The 18,163-nt window shown below is 45.9% G+C and overlaps 1 protein-coding gene and 1 long non-coding RNA gene across 4 annotated transcripts in view; one reads left to right on the top strand and one right to left on the bottom strand.

Moving 5' to 3' along the window:
* The window catches only part of HDAC4 (histone deacetylase 4), a 181,954-nt gene that overhangs the window by 93,418 nt on the left and 70,373 nt on the right, over nucleotides 1–18,163 (top strand). The gene's annotated exons all lie outside the window — the stretch shown is intronic.
* On the bottom strand, nucleotides 5,283–6,495 carry LOC121008302. Its single transcript, XR_005780550.1, has 2 exons — nucleotides 5,947–6,495; nucleotides 5,283–5,668 (listed from the first exon to the last, which is right to left on the bottom strand). It is a non-coding gene; the product is annotated as an uncharacterized LOC121008302 (long non-coding RNA).

The raw sequence follows: 18,163 nt of genomic DNA, 5'->3' as shown, positions 1-18,163 counted from the left end.
CAGTACCCCAACAATATGGCTTGAAAAAGATAGGACTGCACTCCAGATAAAGTGAAAAATCAGTGGAGCTTTATTCACCCATAACTTTGGCAACTTAGCGACGTTTCGGCTCACAAGGAAGAAGGCTCTTGTGAGCCGAAACGTCGCTAAGTTGCCAAAGTTATGGGTGAATAAAGCTCCACTGATTTTTCACTTTATCTGGAGTGCAGTCCTATCTTTTTCAAGATATATATATATATATATATATATATATATATATATATATTGTATGTATGTGTATATATCTATCTTCATAAGGAAAATCTGGCAGCACTCCCTTCAGCAGTATCACAGGGTGCAGGTGGTGGTCCCTCCATTCAGGACGGAAGATGAGAAAAAAGGTCCGCAGCACTCCTATAGATAAAATGTGCTCTTTATTCACACATATCAAATATTGACAACGTTTCGGTTCTCTCGCAGAACCTTTCTCAAGTCAGGTGCCACCTGAATTGAGAGGTTCTGCGAGAGAACCGAAACGTTGTCAATATTTGATATGTGTGAATAAAGAGCACATTTTGATCTGGGGCAAATCCGTGCCAAAATCTGCGAGATTTTTGGTGCGGGACCCAGTCACATCCTGGTGCACAATCCACCTAAACTATGCTGCCATGAGCCTGCAGCCTCAAGCTTGCATTGCAGATGTCAAAATACCAAAATTCCTCCTATGTGCACTCTTCCTACATACTCCCTGTTTAGGTGAACCATGGTTTAGGCAGAGAGATGCTTTGCGGGTTTGTATGAATAGAAGCATATGATATGCAGACATCGCTGGGGTGTTATGTGGCCTCCAGGGATCCACTGTCGGTACAGGTGTCCAGCCTACCTGCGAGCTTTGATCTCGGACTGTTTGTGTGCTGCAGGAGTTATTTATAGGCGAGCGTTCCAGACAATGCAGGGACTGTGTGCAGGTAATTGATCTGCGCCGCGCAGGATTAGATAGCAGTTGTTACCAGCATCCACCTCCTCATTTCTAAAAATGGGGCTGTCAGAAGAGCAGCTGCTGCTGAATTGGAGGGAAATGCAGCAGGCAGCTGTTAATCTTCAGCGCTGCAGGCTGTGCGAGGAAGGCTTCCTGGACATACTCACATCTGCTCTGTATTGACGGAGGCTTATTTTATCCAGCCAGCAGCCACTCCGCGCAATCTTAACCGATTCGCTCCCGGGCCGCTGTCACCCTCTACCCCAATGATCTAATGGGGGCATTAACGTTTCATGAATTCTTCTAGTTCACTAGCCGTTGTATGTTTAACGTTACTTCGGCATCCATTTATTGATCCCTGTAGGAGCAGCCCTGTTATCTAGTTTTAACCTGTTCCTTGCTGCAGGAGGAGACAGGCGCTCCATTCCGGAGGAGGAGGAGGATGGAGCGCAGCCCATGCTTGTGCCATTACTCCAGCATGGTCGTAGGCTGTGCTTGCTCTCCCAGCTGTTGACGCTGGTGTCCTGTATACAACTGTGTCCAGCCCCCAGAGCTCAGCCAGCAAATCAAGCGGCTCTGCGCTGTGCAGCACATACACACACACAGTTCTGCTCCACCACACAGCAGGAGACAGGAGAGACAGCCTTACACTTGCACGGATTGCTTTTGCCCATTATATTGCATCTTTTGAGCGCACAGGTTTTTGCCGCTCTTGCCTGACCTCTCTTCTGGGTGCTTGGTTATAAGAGGGCTTCTTCTTTAGTGACTGGCGACTGCCTGTAAGTCAGCTTTACTTTTATATTGTTTATGTTGTGCACCATCCTTCCTAAGGGTCTGCCGTCCATGAATTGTCAAACTAAACTGCAACTTTCAGTATGGCTGCTTTGACAAATCTGCATTTGCTTGCACTACGCAGCATATTACGTGCTTAATAATATATTTCAAGATTGTTTGTATTGCTAGATTACTAGGTTGCTGTTTCTATCTGTCTTCAAATGGTCTTCGCCTTGGTATACAGATTTTGTTAGATGGTTTGTATTCCTACTTTACTCGGTTGCTGTTTGTATCGATCTTGAAATTGTCTTGGCCATCAAACACAGAATTTGCTCGATTTGCCCTTTGACGGTGTGTGTGTGCTTTTTGTTCGATGTGTGTTTTTATTCCTGTTTGCACTATGTTTTGATGCCTAGCTCTATACTAAATTTCTCGTTTTGCATTATTTTGTATACAGATTTGTTCTATGTAGTCTATAGAACTGAACCCCCCCCCATGGATTCTTACGCACACATCTTTGCCCCCATTGCAGTTGAAGAGGTTAACCAATTACGTTCCACCACTCCTTTAACATTGTAGATAGATGGGGAAATGTGAGTGGTTGCTTTCTATTACTCGAGGAAGTGGTCCCTTCTCAAGTCATAAAACCTACGCCCGTCATTCCATTGAGATTTCAAGACCACGTTCCCAATGATTAGTCGAAACGGGAAATAATGTGCTCTACTGGATGATCTAGAAGAGACGGACTCTGCTGAGAGGCATGTTTATTGTGCAGGGGTGAGAGCAGTTCCTGGAAGGGTGGGGATGGAAGGTCCTATCGTTTTCCTATCGACAGAAATATTAGCTTTGCAGCGCGCCCTCTCCCTCTCCACTCCTTACCCTCCTGCTAATGGTGAAGCATAAATGTTTTAGTAGGTTTGATGTGTTGGATCCAGATCGAGCTTCTTTTCTTTGTGTGGTGATTAATTGTTATGGTCCCACCTCCTCCATCTCCACACCATGCTTCTACATGTGAGGCCAGATCATCTGGTCTATGCAGGGCTGTGTTTATAAACCTGTAACTACATGAAGGATTCTTTTATGATTATCCAGTGTTACAATGTCTTAGCTTTTGGAGATGGACCTGTTTATACTGTTATGATTTAGCGGGACATAATGTATGAATACTTTATTAAACCTTTTCTGGAAGTGCAAGAAAGAATGTTAAGTGGTTGATGGGCTGCTAGGATGATGTTGATGCCTAATGGATGTTCTTCTCTGGAGGTGGACACTATTCTTCTAATTTGGTGGAGGCTTTGGAGTAGATCAGTGTACCAGGCCTGTTTGTCAGTCAGGTATGTTGTGTGCTGTGATCGTCTGATAGGTAAAAGTCATAGATGAAGCGATTTAATCAAATGGGAGTTCAGAAATTGGAACGTTTGACTAAAAATATCTAGAAATTCCCATAGGAAAATCTTCTAAAATGGATTAGGGGCCCTTGACACTATAGTCACTGATTGCCTTTCAGACTATTATTGCCTAAATTAGGGTCACACTATACCAGTGTCGAGGGATTTGTTAACTGGCATTGATATTATCAGGAGATATTTGTTATTGGAACAGTTTTTTTATTTTTATTTTTTGGGTTTCTCATGTCCACGCCACACTCTGAGCCTGTTTAAGATAAATCACTGGGTCCCAATTGTACAGATGAATATTCGAGCCGTTGCTCAGAGATGAGGCATTTGGGAGTCAGTTTGAGAGACTTGCTGGTAAATTACAATGGGAACCATATTTTTCCCCTGGAGTTTCCCTATAATACATTAACTGTAAATAGAGGCATAATGTATGATAACCACATAGGGTGATATTACACTGCTTGGTCTTTTGGGTAGTGTTAGCGCCAATGGAAGAGAACGCATCCATTCGCGCTTGTTTGCGCTGATGCATGCTGAATAAGGAAGGAAGGATCACTACCGTAGTCCTCCTTCCCTCATTCTGTCCTATTCATTATCGGCAGCACATCTCTGATTATACAGGAAGATGTTCTGCCAATTATTGGGCATCTTTCATTCTGATAGAAGATGCAGATCAGCAGATGAACTAGCATTCGCCTGCTCATCAGCTGATCAATTATACAAGTCGATATCAATATTCCTGATAATTGACCCGAAATCGGGCAGTGAAAAAGGGCCATAAGAATGTTTTTATGTCTTTTTCAGGACATTGGGAGGTTACTACAGCAGGAGGTCTGTTTAATGCCATGATCTTATGCTGTCCTACCTTAAGGCCTCTTTCACACGACTGTGACGGATTAGGTCCGGATTAGGGCTGCAGCTAACGATTATTTGAATAATCGATTAGTTGTCGATAATTTAATCGATTAATCGGGGGAAAAAACACCAAAATGACAAAAAAAAGGGGTTTATATGATTTTACTTGAAAAATGATGAACAAAGACCATATTAAAACAAATTTAGGAGTTGCATAATTATACACATTTTGCATTACAATGTAAAAAAGACAACATGTCCACATGGTCGGGGCTGAGGCTAGCTCTCTTCTTACACGCTATGTTGCCTGTAGCAGAGAAGAGGCGTTCCGATGGTGTGGATGTTCTTGGGATAGTCAAGTATGATCTTGCAAGTTTTTATGGGGGATCTGTGGATGACACACTTTTATGGGGGATCTGTGGATGGCGCTGTTATGGAGGGGATCTGTGGATGGCGCTGTTATGGGAGGGGATCTGTGGATGGCGCTGTTATGGAGGGGATCTGTGGATGGCGCTGTTATGGAGGGGATCTGTGGATGGCGCTGTTATGGAGGGGATCTGTGGATGGCGCTGCTATGGGAGGGGGATCTGTGGATGGCAGTGGCACGGGTATGGAGATGGGGATCTGTGGATGGCGCTGTTATGGTGAGGGGGATCTGTGCACTGCTATCGGGAGGGGGATCTGTGGATGGCAGTGGCACTGTTATGGGGATGGGGATCTGTGGCTGACACTATATAGCATCTTATGCTATATGTGTCATCCACAGATCTCCCCCATAACAGTGTCTCCCGAGTCCCAATACACCGGCCCCACCGCTCACAGCAATTTCTAAAGAGTATTCCTTAACCGTTACCCTGCAATATCTTTTACTTTAAATCAGCGCTATGATCTTTAATACTTTACAAAATCAAATACAATGAAGCTCCGGTAACAGGCAGAGCAGGCGGCGGCGTAACGTCACTCACTCACGTGACGCGCCTGCTCCGCCCACTTTATGAATGACGCAGGCGCGTCACGTGAGTAAGTGACGTTACGCCGCCGCCCACTCTGCCTGTTACTGGAGCTTCATTGTAAGGTAAAATAAAGATGCGCTGATTTAAAGCTCATGTACACAGACCCACTGAGATGAATGGGTCAGGATTCAGTGCGGGTGCGATGCGTTCACGTCACGCATTGCACCCGCGCGGAAAACTTGCTCGTGTGAAAGAGGCCCAAGACTTGTTTTGGTGGTTGAATTCTTCGGCTGGCCACACACTAGAGATTTCAGACCTCCAGTTTGGAGCATTTTCTTCTGACCCTTGCAACCTTTTTATGGCAGGTGAAAGGCAGATCTCCATCAAAAATTTGGATTTGCTGTGTTGGGTTGTTTTTTTTGGTCGTTGTCGGGTGTTGTCATTGAGTAGTCGCATATCTCTGGAGATGTCAGTTTAACTTCTGTCGTTGTTTAAAACAAGAACATTTACAGACAGTCGATGAATGAGTCCTTCAGAAAACAACCGTCTAAATCCATAGTGTATTTGTCCACACAGCTATCGATTTGAGGTAACACAAAGATATATTATGTATAGTTCAGGAAGTCCAGAAACGTTCTTTATCTCCGTGGTCGCTGCTTTGTGTTTTGCATGTCCTCAGTCTTGTAAATTTACAGAATTTAAGGGGTTGTCTGATGGCCCTTGGGATCTTCCTGCAAAAAAGAACTAGTAAGTCCATACCCGGCAGACCCCACACTGCTACTCCGGTTCCCCCAGAGTTTTTTTTTTTCTTTTTTACCAAGCTGTAGTGGTGACGCCAGGTTGACAACACGTGACCACCCGAACCAATCACTGGCCTTAGTGGTGCACCTGTCCAGGCCACCGATTGTGTACAGTGGTCATGTTGTCGACCTGACATCACGGCTACGGCTCGGTAAATAAAGTCCGGCCAGGAGACCTGAAGCGGTGGTGCGAGATCTATCACACTTACCGGAACTGTCATGTACTGACCAAGTCTTTATTGCTGTTGGTTCCTGAGGGTTGTCTGGTTTCCTCCTGAAAACGGACAGCCCCTTTAAGGATGTTTGATGAGCATGTTACGGTTCACTTTTGCACCGCATTCCTAAGCACTACTTTAATACCGTCTGTGAAATGTGCAGATGTTTCAGGTTGTAGAAGCCACAGGAGTACGCTGAACATACACAAACATGCTGAGAACACCAGGAACAACACTAACCACCCCTTCTCTGAGGCACGGATCCCATATGGCCAGTATCCTCAAAGTGGTTGTGCCATACACTGCTTTTCATTCTAATGTATTTTCATCAATTACCATTTACCTCATTTGCTGTTTTCTCTTACCCCCCATGCTTGAATCCTACTCCCTGGTTGGTCATGTGACTGCTGTCCCATCATGCCTTAGGGCAGTGAGTTGTGTCTGACATCAGCAGATCATGTGACACTAACCACACCCCTTGTTCTTACCAATGACTCTTCCTACGTCCTACATTACAAGGCTCCAATGCAGGACGTAACCTACAGCAACTCCATATCAAATCAGGGCACAGTAAGTAACTTTAGAATAAGGCGGATTCGATAAATGGTGGTATTTAGGGAAAGTGATATAACCACAATATCTGCTGAGCGGGACACCGTTATATTAGTGGCACAACCCCTTTAAAAAATGTTTGAAGTTGTTTGTGGCCTGTATATAGGTATATAAAAGGTTGTCCTAATTATCGGAAACTTAGAGAGGGGTTCTTAGGTGTAATTATTATAATAATGCACTTAAAGATGGGCTGTCCCCTCTCCTGACATGTCTGGTTTAGTAACTACTTGCATTCCCCTTCTAATAACTATTCTGGAGTCTGTTCTTATGACAATGTGTCGTGTCATTCTTTTATTATTATTTTTTTCCAGAATTGTCAGCAGTTTGCAGTAAAGGTCCAGATGGGTGTTACCAGTTAGGGGGTGTCCCTGCACAGTCTGACACCAGCGGCACTGATTGGACAGAATCAGACACACTCACAACTGGTAACACCCAGCAGTACCTTGACTGCAGGAAATGTATTTCTAAACTTCTAGCAGGAATAATAGAGGAATGGCACAGAATGGAGGCTCCAGAATTGTTATTACATGTGGGATGCAAGTAGTTACTAATGACATGTCAGGAGAGGTGACGGCTCCTCTTTAATAACCAGGTAAGTTGTATGGGCTCTTTGTGGACGAGCAGTCGTCGGTGATCTCTTGGGATGTGTGTTACACTTGGGCTTTTTCACAACCACAGTGTCTACTAGAGAGAAACCACAGTGTTTCCTCAGGTCATACAACGGCGTGTCTGTGGTTTGTGTGTAAATCACTGAGGCAGAACCTGAAGTTCCTCCGCAATGTGCTCCACAGATTTGACAGTCTTTTGTCAAGAATCTGATTAGAGCTTCCTGACATGACTGAAGCAATGTCATGTCACAGCACAAGGCCTCCATGGAGCTTCTTTAGAGAAGGCGACAATAGGCGGCAGTGGCAACTTGTGGGGCTTAAAGACCTATCCTATATTGATGACTGCACTGATTGGATGGTGACCGACTGTGCAGAGTCATCCCCCCCAACTGGTAACACCCACATGGACCTTTATTACAGACTCCTGGCAATTATTTCATAAACTTCTAGTAGGAATAATAGTAGAAATGACGGGACCTCATAAAAGGGATTGTCCAAGAATTTTCACAAAATGTCAGAGGGCACGAGGCTGTATGAAGTGACGTCACTGGCTGCGTGTTCATGAACAGCATGTGACCACTGAGGCTAGCGATTGGCTGTAGCAGTCGCTTAAACGATGAACGCCACATGGACGCTGTGAGGACTGGTGTGGCGGCACAGGGGCAGCAGGACTTTTAAATGGGAGCAGCGCTCCAGTAACCAGCTCCGGCCACCACCCAATGGACAGACCGGTGTAATTCTAGAGCCAGTGCTACTCCCAAACAACTGATCTGCGGCCGTGCAGGATGTCAGACCCCTACCAATGTGACAGCACAGATCCATACTCCGGTTAGTGGCTGTGAATGCTACTACTGCGCTGCGCCCATTGACTTTAAAGGGACTAGTGCTACAGTACTGTTCATGGCCACTGTATGGGACTGTGGAGTTATCCCTGACATTAAAGGGATTTTGCAAGAATCAGGGGATTTTTGACAACCCCTCATTCTGCCGGACCTGCAAAGGTAAGATGACTTGCCTGCATCCGGGCACAGTCTCCCCGCTCCTTCTCCTGCAGGCAAACGGTGCTCCTTTGGGCTCCATCGATGTCAACATCTGGTTTGACATCGCCGCAGCCAATCACTGGACATGACAAATCCGTTTTCACTAGCAATAATGTTTGTATTGTTTGTAATTGTGCATGTTAAAGGGGTATTCCGGTAGTGGCACAGGATAGGGGATAACTATTCGATCGGTGGATGTCCTACAGCTTGGAGCCACATTTATCATGAGAACGGGTACAGACTACCCCCCGAGGGCCCCTCAAAATGAACAGAGCGGCAGGTCGGCAATTCTATGGCGGTTCTGAAAATGGAGGAGTACAACTCTTGGCTACTTCTGGAATTCCCATAGAGCTGAAGGGAGCTGCAGTGCACATGCCTGACCTGCCACTCTCATCATTTTTGGGGTCCCTGAGGGGTAACAGATCCCTGTTCTCATGATCTATGGGGTCCCAATGATGGGACCTACGCCAATCTAAGGCTACTTTCACACCAGTGTTTTTTTGCGGATCCGTCATGAACTCCATTGAAATTTAATGGGGGACGGATCTGTTTTCTGTTGCGTCAGAGAAAACGGATCCGTCCCCCAGGCAGCGTTTTGGTGTCCGCCTCCAGAGCAGAATGGTGACTGAGATCCTTTTCCATTCAGAATGCATCAGAATGCAAACTGATCCGTTTTGGACCGCGTGTGAGAGCCCTGAACGGGTCTCAAAAACGGAAAGCCAAAACGCGAGTGTGAAAGTAGCCTAATATATTTCCCCTATTGTGTGGATGTGGGATAACTTGTCACATCTGGAATACCCCTGATACTATGTAGCCATGATGTGGGCAGAGACTGGGCTGACTGATCATTATGATTGTGTGATTGTTTATTTCCAAAACTATTAACAACCAATATAAAAACGATTTGCAGTAGTCCCTTACTTCCATCTGCATGGTAGCCACGACTCGGCCACGTGGAGGCCTGTACATCTCGCCCTTCGCTCGGGCAGTTAGCACTAGGAAGGCTCGTAACAGTTTGCTTGGTAATTAGAATTACTACGTGTAAACTGGCGTTTAGGCTTTGCTTGTCTCTCACTGCTCCATGTTTTCCAGCAGACGACTACTGTAGGTTCCTTGCTGGTAAATACGGGAAGTAGCTGTAGTTACACTTTTGCCTTTGCTATTACTTTTCTGTCACTTGTATGTGTATATTGATGCATTACGTGAACTAACGACTCATTTTTTCAGTTGTGTCTTTACTGAACTTACCAGTTGACAATGTTGCGGAGCTTGTACTGTAACCACAAAAACGTGACGCCATCCATACAGTAAGGACATGCTGTAAGAGCCTCACTGTAAGCTGTCATTTCCTTCAGTGTGTACAAAAGCATAAAACAACGGGTCACTGTCTTAGTGCATGGGTGGCCTTTTTTTTTCAGTTAAGGGGTAATTGGTGCTTTTCCTGTTTTAATATATTTTTTATTTTTTATATATATATATATATATATATATATATATATATATATATATATATATATATATTTGCCATAATGTCACGTAAAATGTCATTGTTAACCGTTTTGAAGTTCTGTTCTTATGTACCCAATGGTTGTGTCCTTCTGTCCAACAGTAAGTCTTTATGCATGCTTTTTTCAAAAACTAAGGACTGTTCTTTGCCAATCAAGGATAAACTCAACGGGGGTCATTTATCAAACAGAAATATGTTTAAATTAGGTGTATTTCTGGTGCAGATTGCTAAAGGTCCTGCAATCTGCGACTTCTCTCCGCTCGCGCCAGGTCTTAAAAAAAAAGTGGTCTGGGAAGGGGATGGGACGGGTGATCTGCAATGAAATACACAGGGCAGGCTTTTCTGGCAATGACTGTTAAATGCTGCCCGCAGCCTGCCTCTGTTATTGAAAGATTCATACCTACCTGTTACCCACCACGCCAGTCCTGCACGTCCTGCTGCTCCTGTGTATGTCCATCTTCCTGTCCCTGGGTTGTCGGGCATGGTCACCTGCTCTGCTGCAGCCTCAGCAGTGACATGTGGCTTGGGTACACCTCACAGCTGAAGCCAGTTATCGGATTCAGCAGAACAGGTGACCATGCTTGGCGGGAGTAAACAAGCCGGGAATCAGACTCTGATCCAACCAATCAAGGCCACTTCTCTGGTAAAATAGCTGGATTAGTTGCCAGTCAGCAGCCATTCCTGACTGTTATAGGTAAGGACTTGTTTTATCAGTCTTAGTTATCTGCTTATTTTTCTTAAAACTTTGTTCTCTTATCTTGGATGGCATTTTGGGTCTTTTGGAACCAATTACTCAACTTATGGTTTCAACATACAGTGGTGGTCCTGGAACCAATTAATATTGTGTCTTGAGGGACCACTGTATTATGAATCTTTCAATAGTGGAGGCAGGCTGCAGGCATCACTTAAAGGGATTCTGTCACCTGCTTTTACCATTTTAAGCTGGCACCATCGCTATGTTGACTAAAGTACCTTATTTCCAGCAGTCTTCTTTTTACTTCTTTTCGTTTTGTAGTTTTGATATAAAAGCACTTTTTCTGTTATGCTAATTAGGGTCCAAGGTGCCCAGAGGGGCGTTTTTCTCACTCTCCGGAGCCCAGTGACGCCCCCCTGCAGTGCCCAAGAACGCCTCCTGGTCATCAAATAACCTCCCACAGCCCCGGCAAACGGTTCCGCCCCCTCCCCACGTCATAGTCTACCTTATAGAAATGCCCCGTCCTTCTTCCTGTCTGCGGCCTGAAAACTCGCGCAGGCGCAGTACTGCCAGCGGCCTGCGCGATCATCAACGTCCTGAGGGCAACAGCCTCAAAAGTCTCACTGGGCATGCGCCGAGCCCAGTGATGTGACCTGAGCGCTGTTGCCCTCAGGAGGTTGATGATCGCGCAGGCCGCTGGCAGTACTGCGCCTGCGCGAGTTTTCTGGCCGCAGACAGGAAGAAGGACGGGGCATTTCTATAAGGTAGACCAGGGATCGGCAACCTTCGGCACTCCAGCTGTTCAGAAACTACAACTCCCAGAATGCTCCAGTCACTTCTATGGGAGCTAGAAGAACAGTTCAGCGTGTTTTTATGCTGGGAGTTGTAGTTTCTCAGCAGCTGGAGTGCCGAAGGTTGCTGATCCCTGAGGTAGACTATGACGTGGGGAGGGGGCGGAACAGTTTGCCGGGCTGTGGGAGGTTATTTGATGATCAGGATGCGTTCTTGGGCACTGCAGGGGGGCGTCACTGGGCTCCGGAGAGTGAAAAAAACGCCCCTCTGGGCACCTTGGACCCTAATTAGCATAAAAGAAAAAGCGCTTTTATATCAAAACTACAAAACGAAATAAAGTAAAAAGAAGACTGCTGGAAATAAGGTACTTTAGTCAACATAGTGATGGTGCCAGCTTAAAATGGTAAAAGCAGGTGACAGAATCCCTTTTTAAGGGTGCCTTCACAGGTGGCAGAAAAATTCTGCCACTGAAAATCGGCTCCGTTCATTTGAATGGGGCAGCACGCTGATTGATTTCTGCAAGCTCCATTAAAGGGGTATTCCCATCACATGCAATGGGGGCTTATCGCTAGGATATGCCCCCATTGTCTGATGGGTGCGGGTCCCACCTCTGGGACCCGCACCTACAAGGAGAACGGAGCGGGGAGAGCTGTGGCTGGAGGATCCCTGGGTCCATCCACCACCAATCGCTGCTCCCATACAAGTGTATGGGAGCGCATCGCACACATGCAGCCCCTGCTCCCATTCATTTCGATGGAGCAGACGGAAATAGCCGAGCGGCCCCGTTGGCCTAAATACTTTAGCTGCAGAGGGAATGGAATTTTTGAAATCTCACCCGCATGCTGCAGAGAAAACCAACAACATAAGCTGACTTGGGCTGCAGGCTTTCAATCCGCAGCATGTCCGTTGTCGCTGGGGGTTTAACCTGTGGCTTTCAACCTTTTGCAATGCAGAGGTTAAAATAGTGAAAGACCTGATATGACGCCCCCGAAAAAAAATCGGCCAATTGCAGCTGTTTTTTGACCCCGGTCCGCTGCAGATTTTTACTCCAAAAAAATCCACAGCAGCTCACTAGGTGTGAACCTAACCTCAATGTGTAAACGTCACAGCGATTATACAGCGGATTTGGCTGCCGATTTCACCATTTTCATTGCAGTGGGTCAAATACAGAAATCTGCAGCAGGTGGGAAACAGGGATGTGAGTTGGCAAAGGACTTTTGTAGATTCGGTTTTATTGATTTGCCTTTTGTACTGGTTGCAGATTTTGCAAGCTTTGCAAATCTTCAACAAATACCCTTATATGAATGCAGAAAACGAATGTGCTATACACAGTTGAAGAATCTACCAGAAATCTGCCATGTCTGAATGCCGCCATTCCTGGGAGACGTTTTATATGTGGAGCTCCGCGTACAGTACAGCTGTATTAATGGCGTAGAAGTGACTGAACCCTTAAATCCTGCACTGGAGCGATTAAAAGAAAAATCGGCTACTTATTAAAGTTTGTAGAAAGGCGAAAATTACGTTAAGATATTCTGCTAATATTTCAGGCTGAGTTACAGGTAGCGGTAAAGTTGATTTAGCGCTCTCACAGCCCATAAATTTAGTCTAATTTTTACTTGTGTTATATTCACCTCTGATTACGCACTCGTAGCCGCAGCGTATGTGTGATGTGGGAGGCTAGAATATGGGGCGAGCGGAGCACAGTTATCTCATGGATTCAGTAGTTATGGGCAGCATTTCTAATATACCCTGAGGTCCTTGCTGTGTATGCATCATCTTGTAATAGCAGCAGCATATGTATGACGGAAGGTTGTGTCGCCAAGTTGGTGGTAACCTCCATGTAAATGTGTTGACCTGCATGTTCTGGACCAGCACTCCCTGCCAGTACTGGGCATTGGCACAAAGCAGGGACTTTAAAGCGGAAACTGCTCCTAGAAGGGGTGAAGGACCTGTGTGACATCTTGATCACATGACCATGAATGCATTGGTCCTCCACCCAGTAGTTCATCAGGAGTCTGCACAGTAGGTAACTAGAGGAGCTCTTCTGACACTGCCCCACCTCCAGCATCATCCAGTCTCTGCCCTCTGTTGTGGGGATGGTGCGGGCAGTATGGGAGGTTTGGGAATGGGGAAAGTGTTTATGCCCGTGGGGAGATGTGGTTCAGAGAGAAATGCTGCTCCCAGTGAGGAAAGACTTCCCACAGTTTGAGTGCTCTTTCCAGAGGGGAAAGGGTGGGTTGGATGTTGATGCTACTAGTGGGGGGTGTAATTGCTACCACCAGTGAAGGAGAGGAGGGAAGAGAGAATGTTGCTACCAATAGAAATGGTGGTTAGTATAGCAATGCCACTGCCTGTGGGGTGGAGTGGCAAAGAGAACAGTGCTGCTGCTAGTGGAGAAGGGTGGCAAAGGGGACAGTGCTGCTGCCAGTGGGGGAGAGGTGAAAAGGGAAAAATGCTGCTGCCAGCAAGTAGCCATGGAAAAGGGGACAGTGCTTCTGCTGAGGAGGGGGTGATGAGAAAAGGGGAACAATGGGGGAATAGTGTGAAATGGGGAACTTAACTGTGGGGGAGGGGGGTTTAGTGCTGCACCGTGGTGTTTAATGTTAATGGTAAGGCATGTTATACTGCAAGGGGTTATGTTTGTTGCATGGTGGTACTTCGTTGGCACTACAGAGGGTTAATATGGGCACTGCATAGTGGTATTTGGTTGGTGCTGCTAGTGGTGAATATGGATGCTGCACAGTGGTATTCGGCTGGTGCTGCTAGTGGTAATATGGGCTCTGCACAGTGGTATTTGGTTGCCAATGCTAGTAGTGATATGGGCTCTGCACAATGGTATTTAGTTGGCGCTGCTAGTGGTGATATGGGCCATGCACAGTGGTATTTGGTTGCCAATGCTAGTAGTGATATGGGCTCTGCACAATGGTATTTAGTTGGCGCTGCTAGTGGTGATATGGGCCCTGCACAGTGGTATTTGGTTGGCGCTGCTAGTGGTGATATGGGCTCTGCACAGTGGTATTTAGTTGGCACTGCTTGTGGTGATATGGGCTTTGCACAGTGGTATTTAGTTGGCACTGCTAGTGGTGGTATGGGCGCTGCACAGTGGTATTTAGTTGGCACTGCTAGTGGTGGTTTGGGCTCTGCACAGTGGTATTTAGTTGGTGCTGCTAGTGGTGGTATATGGGCTCTGCACAGTGGTATTTAGTTGGCGCTGCTAGTGGTGGTATGGGCTCTGCTCAGTGGTATTTAGTTGGTGCTGCTAGTGGTGGTATGGGCTCTGCACAGTGGTAATTAGTTGGCACTGTTAGTGGTGGTATGGGCTCTGCACAGTGGTATTTAGTTGCTGCTGCTAGTAGTGGTATGGGTGCTGCACAGTGGTATTTAGTTGGTGCTGCTAGTGGTGGTATATGGGCCCTGCACAGTGGTATTTAGTTGGCGCTGCTAGTGGTGGTATGGGCGTTGCACAGTGGTAATTAGTTGGTGCTGCTGCTAGTGGTGGTATATGGGCTCTGCACAATGGTATTTAGTTGGCACTGCTAGTGGTGGTATGGGCTCTGCTCAGTGGTATTTAGTTGGTGCTGCTAGTGGTGGTATGGGCGCTGCACAGTGGTATTTAGTTGGTGCTGCTAGTGGTGGTATGGGCTCTGCACAGTGGTATTTAGTTGGTGCTGCTAGTGGTAATATGGGCCCTGCACAGTGGTATTTGGCGCTGTATGTTAGTATTTATTTGCTATTGAGACCCTGACAGCCACAGTAGAAATTTTCAGGAGCCGTGGTCTACACGGAGTCAGTGTGCAGTGTATACAAGTGTACAGTATTTAGTACAGTGTTATACTATATGTTCCCTGCACACATCAGGAGATTTTCTCAGCATATACTGTATAGAACAACTGTGCACAAACGTCTGGTGTGAAACCTTACTTTGCTTTAATTTTTTTAATTTTTTTGCATGCAGACCCCACATTTGAAGTCTTACGAGCCATTATAATGACCCCAATAAAGCGCATTGTCAGACTATTGGGCATGGAAAGTGTTTCTGGTCATCTGCCATGAAGCAATTAATGAGCTCCTACAGTGTACAGTATAGCGGATGGTTCAGCTCTATGGCCATGTGTTTCTATGAAAATCCTGAGTTCTGAGGCTCTCCTAACCCACGTCACTCATGCCCACATGTAGGAGGAACCGTGCCCGGCCTGGAATGCTGGGCCCCCCATTAAGTGGCTCAGTGTGCACTTTTCAGACACATCACTTTGTGGAATTTTCTGGTGGTCTCAGATAAATAGTTGGGAGGAAATGTGTGCGGTTTTCACAGCAAAGCATAACCTTCCTGTCTTCTCGTCTGCTCGGCACAGGGTCTGGGGGGGAGATACGGATCATTGGCATGCAACTGCTTCCTTTTTCTCCTTCCCCTCATATGTCTTACGTTATGTTACAAAACTAATACCCCACCCCTCCCCCACATAACCCCAGACCATTAGCGGACAACACTCTCTGTAGTTACAAAGAGAAAATATGTGACCCCTCTGCCCTGTCTTTCACATCCCCCCCCCCCCCTTGCAGTGTTCAGCATTTTATGTATGTGTGAGTATATGTATCACGAATATCACTAGGGATATTGTACTTAGTGATGGATTTTTTCTTTTCTTTTTTGAGATCCTCTACTTAAAGGGGTTTTCCAGCTTGCATCAACCTTCTCCAAAATCGTTTATAAAGGCAGCTCTAATTTTGTAATTTATTTCTTGTACCTTTATTGCTCCTATCTGCCATTCTGGGCTGTGGTCACATGACCATGTCCATGCAGCTCGCTCTTATTTCCTGTGATGTTATGTCCATGGGCGGGGCAGTGCTAGGGGAGTGTCTATGTAACTAGCTGGTGGGAGGAGCTATAAACTAGCTGGGGGTTAGGGGCAGTGCTAGGGGAGTGTCTATGTAACTAGCTGGTGGGAGGAGCTATAAACTAGCTGGGGGTTAGGGGCAGTGCTAGGGGAGTGTCTATGTAACTAGCTGGTGGGAGGAGCTATAAACTAGCTGGGCGTTAGGGCAGTGCTGGAGCTATGGCAGAGAAAGGAGAAGTGCATCATGGGTTTGGTTAGATACAGCGACAGGAAGTGCTACCTACAGGATGGAAACAAACTGTGAAAGCCTGTCATGGGTGTCCAAATCCCGAAAATCGCCAATCCCAAAAACATCCAAGCGAGTGCGCTCAGCTGTTTTCAGAAGAACCATAGCAGTGAATGGAGAGTAAGACCTGCAAGCGCAGCCACCATTCCTTTCACCTTTATGGGACATCTGTAAATAGTCGATTGTTTTTGGAAGTCCCATAACAGTAAATAGAGGGCGGTCATGCGTGCTTCATTCTCTTTGGGGTTCATTCTGGAGATTGGGGGAGGTCTTTGACATTTATGGGATATTCTAGGAATGGAAAAAACCCTTTTAGGCAGGAAGTGCTAGGTTATGTATTTTTAATTTTTATGCGTGTGTGCCTTTTACGTCTGAACATCTCTCTTTTTGTTTTTTTGTGTTTGTGTGTGTGTAAAATATTTCCCTAATCTGTTTTGGAAACTTGCTGCCAGTGTGCTCCGTTCTTCACAAATTTTTTTATTTATTTATTTTTTGCAATTCTTACTGGGGTCAAATGGAAAAAACAAATCTTTAGGGTAGACCATTAATGTGTGGTTGTTGGGGATCCAAAATATGACAAAACAAAGTGCTAAAGCCCTTTATGGGACTGAGCTGCAGTGCCGGGCACAGCCTGTATAAAAGCTGGAGATTAGAATTTATATATATATATATATATATATATATATATATATATATATATATATATATACACACAAAACATTACTCTCCTCACAAATTCCCCGCCACTGCTGCTCCGAGGGTAACTGTGTCCCTGCTGGACTCTGCTTTCTGCTCCTGGCTTGGTGCAAAGGAAATGCCTGGCGATACCTGCTCAAGTCAATCACTGGCGGAGGCATGTCACTGTTTTGGCCAGTGATTGGTTGAGCAGGATTCTCCCTATGTTTCCTGTGTGTAGAACCAGGACACAGGGACTCGTTAAGCGTTGGAACAGCAGCAACTGGATCCGGTGTAAGGTGAGTAATGCTGTGCTTTAGGAGCAATGGGGCCTCTACTCCTGGAGGCGCAGCTTTCTCCAACTTCCACACCCTCAGCACTTTGACAAGGCCAGACGTGATATTTTGCCTGGACCCGTCAATCAAAATGCAGAGGGCGAAGCAGTTGCAGAGAGAGCTGAGCTTCTAGGTGTAACAGCAATGCCCCCATTGCTCCTATAGGCTCATTTGCATATATTAAAACTTCCTTTTTCTCAGCAATGTGGACACATATGTACATGGGACCAACACAGATGCCTTCAGCTGCCAAGCGCACATGCAACAGGTCAGCCAATGTCATAGGTGCAAAACTGCTGACAAATGCCCTTTAAACACATTCCTAATTACGGTATATAAAAATGTTATCCCACCAGACAGAATTTTGTTAAATGGTGGACCACCAGCCAGAATAGCAATTTTAAGTTTGTGGATTATTCGTGGGAATTACTATAGTAGCGGAGTACAATCACGAGTATTTAAGGCCTTACGGCAAGTCCTGGAAGCTTTGTCCTCCTTTCGGCAGACTGTCTTCTAACATGGTCATCTACCATGCCAGATCAGCAGATTTCTGCTCGTTTGCCTGAGCACCACATTATCTGTCCTTATGGGCATCTGTGTCCATGTTGTCTAATGTCTTGTGTCTCGCAGCTGTCTTCTTGTCAGTTTTCTTAAGAATACAGCCTAAACAAAGCCAATTAAAACCCTTTTGTAATGTAACGAAGTCTGCCCCAGAATGACTATAAAGCATAGAGTTAACGTGTGATGGAGTATTTTCTTCTGCTCTCTTCCCACCCACGCAGCAAAGCACACATCCCACAGCCTGAAGTTAATGACTAAATGGATGC

Source organism: Bufo bufo, chromosome 7 (assembly GCF_905171765.1).
Source record: "Bufo bufo chromosome 7, aBufBuf1.1, whole genome shotgun sequence".
In the NCBI taxonomy this organism is placed as follows: domain Eukaryota; kingdom Metazoa; phylum Chordata; class Amphibia; order Anura; family Bufonidae; genus Bufo; species Bufo bufo.
Note: the sequence above shows the minus strand (reverse complement) of the source record. Positions and strands in the feature narration are given on the sequence as shown.